Source organism: Acromyrmex echinatior, chromosome 2, assembly GCF_024713525.1.
Source record: "Acromyrmex echinatior isolate Ae372 chromosome 2, ASM2471352v2, whole genome shotgun sequence".
Taxonomy (NCBI): Eukaryota; Metazoa; Arthropoda; class Insecta; order Hymenoptera; family Formicidae; genus Acromyrmex; species Acromyrmex echinatior.
Genome location: NC_141853.1, coordinates 21,445,407 through 21,463,858, shown reverse-complemented (window position 1 = coordinate 21,463,858; position 18,452 = coordinate 21,445,407). Strand labels below are relative to the sequence as shown.

Genomic DNA, 18,452 nt, shown 5'->3' with positions numbered 1-18,452 from the left:
AAATAAATTAACGTGGCATGATGCAGTTCGTACAACGTATTAAGCCTTTGAGTTATATCGAGTTAAGAGGAGTTAAGAAAAACATAAATCTTGCGATTGAATTGATAACTCGCGAGAAAACTATTTTCACGTTCCCGAGGAGGAGTGCGCATTAGCCCTAGAATATACGTTAGCTCTTCATAGTGCAACGTGCAATTTTTTTTATAAGAATATTTATACAGTTTTGTTTCGTGATACGGAATCGCGATACTAAACATTTTGTTACGTGTCGAGCCATTATCGTGGGAAAATCAGGAGGATACGTGAGAACAGAATTCTTATCTATAATTTACGTTTTGTGCTAACGATATCTATTTTTTTCTTCTCTTTCTTGGGATTGCATCTACGAATATAGATTCGATGCTTGTTAAGATGAGGCAATTTTATGATTTATATAATTTCATGAGATAAATTTTTTGTATTTTTTTCAAATTATATCTGTATCGAAAATATGAAGTTAATTTGATATTCTCAGAAAATTTTATTTAGTAGCAAAAAAATTCGATAAAAATCGATCGATTTAAAAAAATACTCTATCAATATGTATATATATATATATATATATATATATATATATATATATATATTAGTACATATAAGATGAAATTAAATATTGTAAACATAACTAATATAATACGAGATAAGAAAAAGCACGACATAGTAGCTATAATTTAATCGTAAATGAAAATGCAGAAAAGCTAGGAATCCAATTAAGATTCCTTGGCGCCACCTAACGAATACGATTACATAGTTAAAGACATGCATATATAATATTCTTCGAAATTTATCTGGCAATTATATATGAACACCTCTTGTTTGTAACAAGATATGCATATATACGTATTGCAAATTATCCCCCAAATTATTCCTATAGGAAAATTAAACGATTGTACGATAACGCCGAGGACTCGCGAACAACGATCACTTGATGGATGTCAGCACAACTATCGCTCGCTCTGCTGGAAGTAATTTATGAATAATAGAAACATTTAGAATTGTCGCAATCGCTCTTGCTACGCGTCAAGTTGCATGTGACTCAGTATTGACAAATAGAACACTTTGCATTGAGCGTTAAATGCCATCGTGTGATTCCTTTATATATAAAAATTCATTTCTCATACATGAAAATATATTACATTTATATAATAAAAACTCATAACAATATCATAATATAATTATTTATATATGGTTACCTATCTTAAAATTATTTTACTTGCATTTTTATAAGTTTATTTATTAATTAAACATTTCATAAAATTTATTTCCACAAATCTGTCACAAATATTAATTTTGATCATAATGTTGATTGCTGTATTACGCAAACAAAATCTAAAATTGGACTGCTATGCATAGCACTGAATGAATATTTTAAACAAAACTAGTATCGTAAAACTTAATTACTCAACGGTACCCAAAAAATTTTATTTAATTGAAATAATTATCTCGTATTGTGATACGGTTACAAATTTTTTAACACATATCATTATCGTAATTCTATTTTATAATTATGGATTAATCGTAATCAATTTATTTCCAATTTTCATGAAAATTAGACGTACATATATCTCTCATATTTCCATTTCATTAACCGCGATAAAAATTTAATTTTTTGTTTCAGATCAATTGAGAGGATATCCGCGTTTAAAGTACTTCCTCGCGTATATCGGATGCGTTATATGATATAGAGAAGTACTATAGGTACTATGCGTGTTTGCTAAGTAGAAGTAATAATGGTGCAAGAATCGAGGTAGCGTTTCCGAGGGATCATGTATCCCCTCGGTTCGTTGCGTTACGAACGTGCGTGTTCCGCACGTCGAAATAAAAGATGAACTCCCGTAGCATTAATTTACAACGATGCAATTGCAAATTGTGACCATAATCTCGTGGATACCCGCGCCGGCGGGGAAAGCAGACTCGTGCGAGCGGAAAAGTGACTTAAGCGGCTGGCAATTGCTTTAATTGCAGAGTTTTGCCTGTCGGATGATGTACGGTAGTTCGCGATTATTACCAGGCGATTAACTGGCCGCGCCGCCTCGGGCTTCCCATTTTCCGAGATGTGTACATTCCAAACGAATGCACACTGTAATTCTGCAGACGAGATAATCGTCTGCAAGGAGGAAAGTTCCTCTAATCGCGTGATAATCGTTGATTTTGGATGAAAGGTGGGGAAGATATTTACTAGCATGTTTTAATATATACAAGCAATATTTATCACATCAGAAAATTATGTAATTAATATTTTATATAATTTTTTATTACACGAAAGTATAAAACGTTGAACTGGATATTGATCAGTTACTGTACTAATTACCATTTATAAGTTATAATTTTTAATATGTTGATTAACGTTATGTATTCTATAACACGGAAAACTTTAAAAAAAATGCACAGGCTTAAAAAAACATTTACGAGTTATTTGATTATATCAATTTTTACACGTGGATTAATTCTGTGATATAAAACTAATAATGAATTCACTCTATAATTCAGAATGCAAATTAGCTCTTGACTTCATGTCATACTGTATACGATTATGATTATGAATTATTAACTTATGAAATCTGAAAACATTTTGGACGAATATATTGTTTGATTGACCAAATTGTAAAAAATAAGTATTATTAAATAGCAAAACACATTTAAGTTAATAATAAAACTATGTAGGTCGAATTAATTTTCCATAAAAGAATATCAGATCTCAAGAAAAATTAAAATTATTCAACAATTCAATATTTAAAGATTATCATAATTAAAATGCATAAAGTTTCATTTTTCAGTAAATTTCAATCAAATTTCACTTTTTGATATAGAAATTACTATTTTATATAAAATTATACATGTATCTAAAAGATATTTAAAAACCAAAAATATGTATATTAATTAATTAAAATATATATTGATATAACAAATCAGATGTTTAATAGAAAAGGTTCAATTTAGTTTATCGACGAAAGAAAATACAGCAAGCTTTAAATATTCGGTACAAATATAAATTTCCATTTATGTTTATTTCAGTTTATTAGTGGGCTAACCATCAAATCTCACTTTTCAAAAATTGATATGTTAATTCTGGATGAATCTCAATAACCCTTGGAGTAATAAATATTTGTACGTATTTCTTTTGTGTACGAGAAATAGTTTATGTCTGACTCCATCTACAATTTATATCTACAATACCTATTCTATTTTTTAAAGTATGTCTTCAACGTCCGCCAGTTCTTGTAACTCATTTTAATTTTCTTTGTTTACAAAGAGAATGTTTAAACTTTAAGCTTTCATTTCGATAGGATACTTTTTTATTGAGTTATCGCTATTCGAAAATATTAAAAATTTGTGCTATAATTTAGTGACTCGTTTTTTTGCCAGTGAATGTATATGCATATTCAACTCACGCGTTTTCCATTACATTAATTTTATTCTTCTTAATGATATTTTGAAGATAATTATACGGAGCAATCGGATGTAGATAGTATTATGCGCATATCTTTACGCTTGATGTAATTTCTCAGATTTGCGAACTAGCAAAATAAATATTCAACTTATCCTTATTTTGTCCTTACTTATTATATTATTTATTATATAATATATTTACCATATATCCATTATTCATGTCTCTTTAATTTACATGTACAATTTTAATTTTTTGTTAGATAAATTTTCATATAAATATTGTTTCTTATAGAAAGATATTAACAATTAGTTATGGCTGATACAAATAAAAATGTAAATATAGATACTTTATAATACATATATATATTTGCTACACTGTATTCTTGAAAATGTGGGATTTTTTAGTTTGCCCTAAAATAAATTGAAACAATACATATTATAATGTAAACTTGCAATTTTGATGAACATCAAGTGAACATGATTAGATAATGAATTTGATTTCTAATATTCGCTTTTTGATTTTTTAAACATGCAAACTCATAGTCTAATGGTGGCTACCATGTATAATTTCAGTCAACTGAATTTCTTATTCTTCTCTATGGCTTATTTATAAAATTCTTATATTAACAACATTTTACATATTTACATATTTTATTTTGCTTATTATTTTTTTATTAATTTAATTTTTGGGAAAATGTTAAGTAGTATTCCTGCGCAAGTTTGTGATTTAAAAAATTAAATATTCTACTGAATGTACTGAATGTACTGAATGTATTTTATAAAGAATTTCTTTCTCAAGATTTTTTGATATGAGAATGAATTTTTAATTATTCAATTTTTTTTGTTAAATGATGTAGGAGATGTTTTAAATTTATAAAACTGATATTTTAAAAAATCGAAATCATATTGATTTAAAGATATTTTAAAGAGCTTTTGATTTTTGCCGTAAATTTTACCCGATATTTTTAATTTTATAAGTGAATGTGTACTTAGCCGCTTTTCTTCTGTTACAAAAAATTAAAATCTTAGATACAGTAATGAGAACGCAATTTTTAATTTTTATTCAATAGTTTACAAGCAGCTTTAATAAATTCTGAGTTTCTTTGTTTTTGCATTGTGATAAGGCTGACGATCGATATTCTATTGGAAGCGAAGAAATGCTATTTAATGCTTAAATGCTATTTAATGTGTTTGATATATTCACGTAGAAAAGTACTAACAAGTAATAACTACAAAACACTGCATCATTTCCAACATATAAATTAGTTTGCCTATTACAGTCAACTTCCAAGGCTCTCTAGTTAAATTTCTTAATTTATCAACTTTCTGAAATCCGCTTTGTTTTATCACTCTATTCATTATACAAAACTTTCCAGAGTAGGTTAAAGAGATAATTTAGAATTGATTGCATCAACTTGAAATATTGAGCCTTCTTAGCATAAAAAGCTACGAAGACTAAGCAGAAAAAGCTTAAATGAATTAACGAATGCCATATCTAGTGATTTGTGTACAGTTAATTAAGAATAGATTTATTATAAAAATTGCGCTACTTCTCGTAATCAAGAATATATTCGATAAAACAAAATGTTTATTCGATCACAAATTTCATGGATAAAGCATAGCACGAATAGTTCAAACATGACGGTAAATTTAATAAATTTGATAAGAGGACAATAAAACGAATGTTGGAAAAGGGGAGAGAGAGAGAGAGAGAGAGAGAGAGAGAGAGAGGGAGGGAGAGAGAGAGAGAGAGAGAGAGAGAGAGAGAGAGAGAGAGAGAGAGAGAGAGAGAGAATTCGTGGCCTTTGTTACATTAATAAAATACATATATATATATATATATTTTTTTGTGTGTGTGTGTGTGTGTGTGTGTGTGTACGCGCGCGCGCGCGCACCTCTATATGTATGTATACATATATATTTGTACTCCAATTTTTATATTCTAAATAGAGTTGAACACAAATAATGTCTCAAAATTGGTAATAATAGAGTATTAATATGATTTTTATATCTTTGGTTTTTGAGAACTATACATGTATGTATATATCAAAAAAGGAGTGTTTAATTTATATATTTTAATAAATAATTTATTTATTTTAATATATTAAAATGTTTCGTTCTTGTCTCCGTTTTTTAAATACTTAAAGATATTTTATGTTTATTGAAATAGATTAAAATATTTTTAAAAAACGGAGACAAGAATAAAATTTCAATATGTTAAAATTCAGCACTTCTTTTTACAGTGTACTTATAATGTACAAATTAATTTTTGAAAAGCTTTGTATTTTTAATTTGATCCATCTATGAATCAATAGATGCATACATAAGTTATTGTTAGACGAAGTGATTTAGTTGATTCTTTGGAATTCGGATTTTTCATTTTTTAATTTGTTGATCATGCAGTTTTATTATGGATGGATTTATTCGGCTGTACTTACATGCTTATAATTCTATCAGTCAACATATTCATCGTATACAACGGTTGTGTTATCCCTTATTAGTCATTGGATGAATTTTGACATGAAATGAGCCATAAATATGAGATGGAATGGGACATAAATAATTTTTGGTATTTAAAAATACGAATTATTTCTTAGAATTGAAAAAAGAAACAAAAATGCTTCATGTTGCCAGGGACAAAGAGAGAGCTACATTATTAATACATATTGTGCAAATCGACATAAACGGTTTGCTATACGGTAGTACGTTTAATCGGTAATTTTGCTCTAATAAATCTAATTGCTTAGTTGGGATTCAGCAATTAGCTGAATGTGAACGAATGCATAAACTTGTATATTTTTTTCTTTTTTCATAATATTTTCTAGATAATCGTGACCATTTGTGAAACACTCTTCACGCATCATTAAACTACTATCAAATTATTTATCTAATTAGTTTATTTATAAGTCATTATATATATTGTTATTATATAATTTATTAATTATTGTATTACATTGGAAATATTTAAACATTTTAGATTTTTCAGTACGAAATTTTTTTTGTAGATAATTTCTCATATGCACGCCATATAAATTTTATCTTTTTCATTTTTGCTTTAAGGAATTTATTTATTTATTTTTTTATTAACGCAGATTGCCACGCATATTTCTCTGATTATTGAGACGTAAAATTTTTATTATACAGATGCTAAATCTCTTACGATAAGAGATAGTTGGTAGCACGGTTCTCACTTTGTGCTTCTATACTTAAACTGCGAGAAGTTCCAACCGCGAACCTCTGCATTAACTAAAGTGCACAAGCCGTCGCCAATGCTGACATGACGTTAAAGTCTGCAGCGTGTTATTTCTCGTTCAAAACCTGTCGAGACTCGATCCTTTCTCGGATTCGCGATTTAATTTATATCGATCGTTTCTATGAACATTTTATCCAGGATTATTACGATAATTGGCATGGAAGATTCCTGATATTTACGATACTGCGGGCAATCAGTACCCGATATTTTTGCAGCTTAGCAACAAATTCAGAGAAATATTTTTGTCTTCTTATATCGTCTACTGCAACACACGCGCAAATTATATGAGTATCAGTCAAGGCTATGCAATCATCTAATTATCTTAAGCGTCGCTGTCAGATTCCATAATTGAACAGAAAGAAAAGATTCTTGTAATTACTACTTTATTTATAAAATGACGGATGAGCGTTTCAAAGAAAATTGAGAGACTTGATATCTGAGAATGCAATTTTGCAATAGTCAGTATGGCGTGTGTCTCAAAATTGTTTGCGTAATGAAAACATACGTATCATATTATATTTAATTATATTATGCTTCATCTGTCTTATCACATAGTATCTTATTAAAGGGAATCTACGTACACGCCGAAACTGACTTCTCGTACAAACAATAAATAGAAAACAAGTATTTGACTATTTTAAATCATCGACTTTTTTTTACTATCTATCTATTTGTTGTATTTTAATTGTTCGGATCTCGTGTATAAATAAATTGCAGTTTTGTTAAATGTTGGATGAAATTGATTGACGCTGTAAAAAAAAAAATAGATGTGACGGACGGAGATGATACATAAATAACTAATGAATTTTTTTGGGCGGATGATAATTTTGTAAACTACATCCTAGATTAGGGATATAAATCAGCATCAATATTTTATCGTTAGACGCACATTCATAAAACGCGTTTACAGGTGTACAAGAATACGAATGAGAATGTTTTTCTTAGTTTACATGGATTTTAATAGAAATGGATTTATTTAGCGTATATATAAAATAGAATTTCAGAGCAGAACGAGCAGCAAAATAGACATAATAAATATAGCAATATACGTGTATTTATAATTTCTAAAATTAGAGATAGATGACATAAATATTTTAATAATCTTTGAAGTAAAAATATACTTCTAAGGCTAGGTTATTCCACTTCACGTTTCGATAAATCTTAGCTTACTGTTGCTCTCTCTTTTATCTATTAGATAAATTATCACATAGTTTATCTGCAGATGGAACAACCGGAGATTATATATATATATATTTACTATAGCTTTCTAAAATAATTTATATATTCAATACTATATATATTTTTAACGATGCATTCGAAGATACATTAAACTCTCGCAAAATGTATTTACAATTCGACCATTTTGGTTTTTAAATGATTGAGATTTGAATTTATTTTGATTCCATTGTGAACATGTAATACCTTGATGTCAAAGAAGCAAATTGTAATCAAATAGTAATCAAATTACTTCAATTAAAAAATAACATTTTGTTAAAAATAACATTTTGTTAAATATAATATAATGTGTATCAAAATGTAAGTCAATCCATCTTGTAGTTAGTTTCAAAATTCAAAGTAAACAACATATATTGAACTTAGTAAATAAAATAAATTATAAATATATAATAAATTATGTAATAAAATGTATAATAAATTATGATATATAATAAATTATGACGAATAAAATAAATTTAATACATTGTCAAATTTAATACATTGTCTTAAGTTAAATTGTTTAGCTGTTTTTTAATTAAATTAATGACATATTGAGTAGGGCAGTAGTGACCTATGGAAATGGATTTGAATTAAAAATAATTCAAATTAAATATAATTTGACACGAATTTAACAGTGTATCAAACGTGCTGAGAAATGCGTGTCCTTACCAAAGGCATCTCAGGTGAAATCGTTGCTGTCTCCTCGGTAAAGCCGTTTCACTCATGCCACATTCATACGTTAATGTCGACACGAACGTCGGGAAGGCAGAAGAGGCCTTTTGCAGTGTATGCGTATACACAGGACACGACTTAAAGAGCGTCGCGTAGGCCGATAAAGTCGACGCCGCCAAGCTGTCTAGCATTCTCCACGATTCTTCGTTTCTCGTTTCATCATTTCTTACGAGAAGTCTCTTCTTCCTCTCTACGCGAACTTGTTTGACCTTATCCTTCGTTCTTTACCGTCATCCTTCATGCTTTATGTCATCTTCTCGTATGTGCGACGTGTACGCACGCCATACTGCGCGATTTTCGGCTAGATATCACCTTCTCGTCATTAATTCTGCGTGATTATCCATTACATTATCACATCAAGATGGAATATTTGCTAACAATGAGCAGTCTACGGATTTTCCTCCATAAATCTTTCAGTGTAAGATCCATTCGTGATTATGAGAACGTAAACCACTTGTCAATTTATTAAAGTTCGTTAGATACTTTTGATCAAAAATATTCCTTCTCTTAATTATTTAAGAAAACCTATTTAAAACATTTATTGCCGTCATGCTATCTTGATAAAGTTTCACATGTAAGTGTTACAACCATATAAAATATAGTGTAGGATTTATGATTGGATTTTCCAAAATTATGATACTATTTGTCTTCATGATTACCGACATATACGTGCATACGAGAGAAATGGCGTTTTAACATTCCGACATTTTCTTAATTAAATCCACCGCATGAAAGGTGTATTATTACGAAGTGAAAATGATATATGAAGATGCATTCACATCTCTTTGCTTTTTCAAAAAAAAAAAAAAAAACGAAAAGTCCTAGAGTTACAAATCCTGTGGAGTAATCTGTCATTCATAATGAAATATAAATTGAGCAATCTATTAATAATATCCATTTAAAACTAAATAAAAGATTTTCAAGTTTTAATAAACATCATGAATGGATCATAAGAGAAATCATGAGTACATAATATCTATTCTCATTTTCTATGCGAAAATTCAAAAAGCTTTCGAAATTATCGTTCATTTCACGGACAAACGCGCAGCGAATCATCAAACTGTTAAATCTGCTGATAAAAACATTACGAGAAAGAAAGATATAGATACTTCTTCCTCTTGTCCTTGCATTTCGTAATTTCTGATTTATCTTCCTCACAACCTTTGATATCTGTTGTGAGAAGGAACCACCTCATCTCTCCACTCCCTCTTTCTTTTATCTCGCGAACAGAGTACGTTCATTTAATCGGGGTCCTCGAGTTTCCGCTCTCGCGATACGATCTCGATCTCTCTCGTGGTTGTCGAGACGCGATATGCTCTCCTCGGAAGATCTCTCCCTCGAAATCTCCGGTCTCTCAACCGAACAATAACCACCTACACGTCGCCGTGGTGTCATGCGTACGGTGCCCTCGTCGTTCCTCATTTTCACGCTCCGCGGACGTTCATCGGGTTCGGCTTCGACGCCCTTTTCATCCTTCGTCCGCATTCCGCCCTTCGTCACCATTCTCAACCTCGGTCTTTTATTGTATCGACGAAGAAAGCTGTCGTTAACAGCACCGGCTGCCATCGTCTCGACACTAATATCTTTAAGATTATTAGACGATGACATCTTTCTCTTTTCGTTTATTAGCAAATACAATTGATTTATAGCGTTTTTGATAATAATACAAAGTGCGATTTCTATTTGTCATAGAAAATGAATTACCTAATGAAATTTAAATTGCGTGGTTAAGAAAACAAAATGCGAAAAATGGAGAATCATTGGAGTTATTTATGCAAAACTTCGCCTTTCAAAAATTAATAAATGTAAGTAATGGGCCACAAACTCGGTATGTTATAAAGAGATATACTATTAAATGATGTTAGAAATGATTCATGTACCGCATGTTGCGGTACATCAACATATTGGTCAGTCGGTTTGTCGGTTATTTTATAAATGTAATGCTTTCAGTAGCAGGCATTGCATTTATAAAATGTAATCTATCAATATCGATCAATTTTATAAATGTAATCAATTGATCAATTTTATAAATGTAATGTCTGTTTGAAAAGGCATCATTATATTTACAAAACCCGATATATTTTCAATATGTTGATGCAACAGGCGGTGCAATTCCATCTGGATTCTGTATAAAAATTGGGGTATGAATGTATACACACATATATATGTGTGTGTGTGTGTGTGTGTGTGTGTGTGTGTGTGTGTGTGTGTGTGTGTGTGTGTGCGTGCGCGCGCGCGCGCGCGCGCATTTCTGTTACTATAATAGAGGACGTATACGAATTCTCTTTTCCTTCCTTTCTTCTCCTTTTTTCTCTCTTATTCGTACATTTTGTTCTCTTATCAAATTTATTGAGTTTACCGTCAATGTTTGAATTCGTGTTTTATCTTTGAAATTTGAAATTGAATAAACGTTTGCTTTTTATCCAGTACATTTTTTATTACGAGAAGTAGTGGACATAAATTTTTGAGAGCGATTAAAATTTTATTTCTCGTTTCAAACAAAAATAATTTTTATGAAAAGTAAATTTAAGTTTATTTCCAGCTAATATAAAAGACACAAGCATTACTTGAATAGAACAAATAAAAATTTTGGAAAATACTTTTATTGTACTTTATTATCGAAATTAATATTAAATATAAAATATCGTAATGTTTTTTTTTATTATCGAATTTATATAGAATGAAAGATTTATGATCGGAAAATGTTTCTTACTATGTTAATATAATATGTATATTGTTCCAGAAAATTGTGTACAATAAATAGATGTGTGAAGCGAACGATACATAAATCACGTCCGGTGTGTCGAGTAATTAGTAGACTAATATGTGTGGTATCAAAGCAAATGCAGGAAATAGCGCCATCACATGATCTATGTCTATATACAGAAGTACATGGACAGACAATGTGAAACAGGAAAGAGAGAGAGAGAGAGAGAGAGAGAGAGAGAGAGAGAGAGAGAGAGAGAGAGAGAGAAACGTTCCTTGCGTTAAATTTGCTCAATCCGGTGTGCCCATTTCGAGTGTCGAATGCATCTTTCGTAATTGCCATGTTTTTCAATTTACATAGCATTAATTTGATATTACATATATAAATGCATATATAAACGAATATAAATTATTAAGTTTCTGTTGTCGCAATATATTAATTATATGAAACTATTTTGAAGTATATAGGAATGATATTCTATGAAGGTATTAATTTACTCTATGGTATTTATTCTATAAGTAGTCTATAAGTATTCTATAAGTATTCTAAGTAAAAATTTACAAATATTAAATATTTAGCGAGATATCTGTAAAAAATTAATTTATTAGTTGGAATATAAACGCATTGCAATATAAATCGTATTTTGAATAAAATCGGCTAAATGAGCAAAATAATAAATAAAATTTTAGCAGACATTTATATATAATAAATATTAAATAAATTATAACTTTTCTTAATTTCTCAGTTATCTTATAAAATATCTTATATCTTGCAAATCTTATGCATATATTAGATATTATAAAACCAAGTATCAAACTCATACCAAATATCAAATAAAATAATTTTAATTATTATTAATAATGAATATAACAAATGATTTTACATTTTTTGGACATTACAATTTTTACTTAGCAATAACTATTAGTGATTAATTATGATTCTTTCTTTTTTTTTTCTCATTTTCTATTTTGATAAAAGTTTAAAAAATTTGTATAGATTGTGATAATACTTCGTATCTCATCTATTATTGATAGTGAAAGAGTTTTGGAATTTTTTATATTTATCTTTATAGTGTTAGGAAACAGTAACAATAGGATTAGATTTCCAAGTCCGCAAGGTGCAATTCAAGATTGACAAACGGATGCAACATGTGATATGGGCATACATGTGAGTATACGCATACTCACGCGTTGTGCAAAGTCAAAAGACCTATGCACGTGTGCACTCGTTATCTGATTGTGCTAAATTCAGCGCGCGTTTGTTCCTGCTATTCTATCCAGGAAGTGACGTCAGTTATTGCATAGTATATGCATAGCAAATGCATGATCAGGATTTACGTATTGGCGTAAGGACCATCAATAATATGTATTCACGTAACTATTTCTTAATATCCTTTAGAGTTAATAACACAATTCAAAAAGCACCAAAACGAAACTTTATTATAGTTATTTCCTATAATTTTTTGGACGCTGAATACGAATCCAATTTCTAAATTGCTCCATCACGTCACAATTTTGAGAAATTTGTAGTTAATGTTATAAAAAAGAACTATTTTTACTTTATCATTTTTTATTTTATAATTACGATGTGTAACATGCTAAAGAAAATTTATTGCAATCAAAATTAAGTATCCTTCAGGCTTTCAGCCTTTACAAGGAATTTTTTTATGTCGGCTGTAGTTAATAAGATTCATAATTAAATATAGGCTCTATTATATAAAAGTTGTGAATTATTAGATTTGACAATTTATCAAATAACATTCAATTATTGTATTCAATAATTATATATTTATATAAACTTAAAGTTTTTTAAATCGCTGAATACACATCCAATAAAATTGACAAATTTAATACGATGGATTCGATATCGCGAATTTCAAAATCTAAAAAATATTCGAATTGTTGTGGGAAAATGTGAGCACTTGATCGAAATTGAGATGAATGCAATTTGGAAAAGCGCGTACTTAACTTGCACGCGACAATCAAAACTTGAATATAAATAAAAAAATACCATTTTTGTAAAAATTTCGAATCTCTTGGAAGTATCTGGAAGGAAGTTGCTCCTGCTTTTTTCTTTTCGCTCGCATTCTCAATGCCGTCCGCCTGTTCGACTAGAAACAAGGTGGCTATCAATTAGCAGTAATTAATGCGGGATCAGAGGCTTGCGATCGAGTAGTCTGGGCCAAACATGACATCGCTTTCTAACATCTTTCCAGCCGCCTCTCAACTTGTCACGCGCGCATATACTTGATGCTAATTAGCATAATATCTTACGGCGGACGCAATGTGATGATTGGTGCGACTAAATAAATAACATCATATATTCTGGACAACTATAAAATTATTTGAGTACTGGTAATCATAAAACTCTATTTTATTTTCTAACGATTTTTTATTTTATTTTATTTTTTGAGTGTTCTCTTAAGTTACGACCACTATATTAAAAATATTACATACATTAAATCGTAAAAAAAAGTAATACCATTTATACATGTGCAGCATTGACGATATTTTTATAGACATATAAATATATACTACTCCCACGAAAGATATAAAAAATGAGTTCAAGGATTATGAGCTTATGATGTCTTGAAACGTGGATATTTCTTACGAAATATGTTATAAATATTCGAAAAAATATATTATAGGCGTTAAACAGTCGTCTGTATCGAATTATATTTATTTCTACTTTCATTATTAAATGATATTAGATTTGAATTTAATTGTAGATTAAAAAATTAACATCTCACAACGATTCATGTTTTTAACTATGTTTAGTTAAACATACTTTTTTATATTTTGTAAAAGATGTATAACAGAAGCATGTATATTCTTAAATTTAAATATTTTTAAAGATAGAAACTTTAATGCACACATTTTTAATGCAAATAACATTTTTTGCCGTTTTGCGAATATTATATATTTCAAATTCATATATTCAAAAATGATGTCCACGTTTTAAAACACATCCTGTATATAAGTAGGTAGAGAAGCGACTTATCTCACAACTGGATGGATAGCTCGTACTATCTGGATTATCATTATCCTTACACCTCTCTGTGCAATCGACGTGAAATACAACGTGCAAGGTGGATATGTACAAGATGAAATCTTACGAGCATGATCGCGCCGATCGAAGAGGAAGAATCCACTATGTAGTACCCACACAAGTACTGTGTACCTTGCTTGGAAATGTCACTGCGTGTACTTTACGAATGCCGGAGCTGCGTGTATTAAAGGTGTTCTTCATGCTTGTATTTATTTGCAGACTTGATCGTATTTCAAGTACGGACAGAATTGAGGCTCTTGCTAAATAAACACTAAGGATACGTGTTAACGAATACATAATATAGCAGTAACATATAATAAATAAATTTTCTAGAAGAGTATAAATAAAAAACGTGAATTCTACAATACCTAATTTACTTGTTTGTAATTTAATAAATGGAACAATCGATTTAATAACAAAAATTAAAGGACCTTTCTTTTCTCTAATAAAATTATTTATTAATTTAATTATAGTATAAAAATGCTCTTGTTGTAAAAATGTTTTTGTATAAATGGGCGCAATTTTAAAAGCGATATAAGAGAGAAAAAAAGTTCAATTTTTAGATATTATAAATTCTATTAAGTTATTGATGGGAAGACTATGTGTTATCGACATATAAATATAGACATTGTGTGTACAAATTGTAGTACATTCATTTCTTAACGAAATTTTAAGAATTGTTTAGAATAAACGATTGCATTATTTTAAAGCATTGTTATCAAATCAGATTTATTCAGAAATTTGTAAAATTTTATTGCAGTTATTTATATTTTATTCTTATTAATGTAATTTTAATACTACCTTTAGCATTTGAGCGGAAATTGTGAGCACGAAGGCGTTTTAAATATTTATCAATATACACAACATCAATTACGATCCACCTACATTTACTATTTGTTCGAACATAAGTTATTTTAATCTTGTCGTTCTTCCTGGTGAAATAACGCAGGAAACCTTTTTGGGAGATATCGTATCGCAAATATGAGAGTCGAATTAATTACAAATGTTAGAATTATCACGTGGGTATGTAACCATTAGGGTGTTGAAACTGGATTCTGCTGTAGGTTAAAAGAGCGATACATTAATCTGTACACGTGATATATGCGCAGGCGAGTTTATACGAAGTAGATATACAATATTACAGTGTCTTCTGACGCAATACGATCATTTTGATCGTTGTCTGTTCGAAGAACTCCCTCGCACCTGGATACAGCTATTAATCGGTAACATTATTTTGATACAGAGTATTTTAAAAATTCTGACACAAATTTCATTGGATGGTAAATTTCAGAAAAAAAACTTTTAGGTAAATTTTGTTATAGTAAAGTATTTCATAAGCTTTTGTTATGTTAAATTTCATAAAAGAATAAACTTTTGTTAAGGAACCTGTGTCCTCGAATGCATTTTTAAGGAGCTACCAGTCGCGCGTGACGTTTGACAATAGGTACAAGTTCACGTCCTTTGACTTTGTTTCGTAAAAAAGTAAGAAAAAAAAACAAAAACGGACTAGCATTGTTAGACGTCACGTGCAATGCTGCCACGCGATCGATTACGTACCTCACAGTTGCTCTAAAGATATGTAACTCTTTAAAAATGTATTCGAGAGGATACAGGTTTCTTAACAAAAGTTGATTCTTTTGAGATTTATTATCCTCTGAAGTTTGTCCCAGATTCTAAAATATCCCATATTAGACATCGAGAATACGCTATAATAGAAAAAAAAACATAATAAAAAAGCATAATATGTTAAAACTTTGGAAAAAATGTAGAAATATGATATCAAAAATATGATAAAAAAATTTGTTTAAGCCATATACATATAAAAAAATAAATACATATGTTTTGAAAGTAACATGCGATTTTTAAAAAATCGCTGATTTAGGCATAAAAGGATATACGTTACGAGAAATAAATTTTATTGCATTAAAGATGCGTACGAAAAGATGTACAATAAGGACGACGCCGAAGGCGATTTCCGCAAGTAATATTCTTCCTCCTTCCAAATGTATCCTCTCGAATCGTGGGAACTCTGTCCAGCATCGTACGTTTACCTGCTGTGCAACCATCCATATTTGACTGCTGCGAAAACACACTCTAGCATTCTTTCATTCAATCAACCCAATCGGGCTCACATTCGAGTCTCGCACCATTCGATTTTCTTCTAGTTTCTAGATGTCTTAAAATACCACCTATCGTGTTACTCGAAGCGTTTTTATTCTTTTATTCGTCTCACGTGCAATCGATAAACGAGATTAGAGAGGATAATAGAAGATAATGAAAAAAATTATAAGCTTCATTGCAATATCGTTTATGAACTTTTTTTCATTGATATTCTAGTCGCAAAAAACTATCGGAAAATTTTATAAAAAAATTACTTTTTTGATTATGATAAAGATGAGTATAAGAGCATATAGATATAATATGAATATAATAGATAATGAATATATAATATGAATATAATAAATCAGATTGTTAAGTAATTTTAAGATATATTTATGGAAATTTATTAAATAAAACGATAATTATTGTCAACGATATGTAATTTGCAAGTATTAGACGTATCATTAATTTTTATTTATAAAAAATAAACAAAACTTAATTGTGAAAATTATAAAAGCATACCATTTTTTAAAGTGAGATACTTAAACAGTTGTATAATTAATAATTCTATATTAATAAAATTGTTAAATACATAAAATTGTATGTATGTTCTATACATAAAATTGTTAAATATCTAAAAAATTTTAAGACAAGACTTTTTGGCTTTTCGGACCTTAGATAAGAAATTTACGACATGTTTTACGTTCTTAATAATATATACGGCTAGATCAATAATGGAAAGTTAATTCAGGTTTGCGCAATTTATTGTTCTTCTTCTAGTTCTTCATAAGATCTTTACAACATGCACCTCGATGAAATCTGCCATAAAACACGAACCATGCGATTACGGTCTTGTTCCTCGTTTCTACGGTCCGGCAAGGTCACATAATTTCTTTTTTTTTTTTTGCACCTTTCATCTTTCATCTCTGAGTAACAAGACGTGTTTAGTAGTTACTTCGGATGATCACGTTCGTTCTCGGTAAAGCCTGATGATAGGCATAGCGTACGCAGCATCTGCGGTAATCGTATCGAATCGTTACTAATGCGACTCGTTAATTGTTCCGCACGATTCGTGCAATGATCGCGATGTTGAATACGTTTGTCGTGTTTATTGGAGATAATTATCATACTGCGCACCTAAACTGCTCGTGGATATTAACGTATTACGTAATGCGTTTTGGTCGTGCAAGAATTTCATTCGTGGCCATATCGCGTCGCACCTCGTGCACAAACACAATCGAATGATTGGAATGCCTGATTCGATGAATATTTATCGCACGGTATATGCATATACTGCGCCGTATATTTCGCTGTAAATGCCTAATTGAAAGTTGAAACACAGAAATACTTTTATCGTTAGAAAGATGCTGAGGATTTGATTATTATTTAAACAATTTCGAGTTAAGTGCAATTTTATAATTATAACTTTATATAAATTTGCATTTAATTTGTAGATATGTACAAAAAAATTATTGTTGACTCGTAGGTCTTATTTGATAATCGAAAATTTTAATATTTATTTGTATTATATTAGTATATATTATATTGATCATTAATTATTTATTAAAATTATATATAGTTATAAATGTCAAACAATTAAATAAAATAATGACAATATATTGTGTAACTATAGTGCAAAGGTACATCTATAAATATAAATCTTTACTTACGAAATACAGTTCTTATAATGTTATTTATCTACAAACATTTAGAAAATAATATTTTAAGACATCAAATATCAAAGTTATTGCATAAACTTGTCTTGTATATACAATTATTTTTATTTTAGATAATATCAGTTGTTTATTGCAGTGATAAAAATGTTTTGACTTGGCTTTGGTGAACCATATTTCACGTAACATTCTTATGAATTAGTTCCATCAATCAATACAATATATGAAGTAATAGAAATTGCGATTGAAACGATTTCCTATGACAGTCGATTTCCTTCTTTCATGCAATTCACCT

General features: G+C 29.5%; 1 protein-coding gene across 3 annotated transcripts in view; it reads left to right on the top strand.

The window, feature by feature from the left end:
* Nucleotides 1-18,452, top strand: part of Sulf1 (Extracellular sulfatase Sulf1) — a 78,364-nt gene that overhangs the window by 31,057 nt on the left and 28,855 nt on the right. The window lies entirely within an intron of this gene.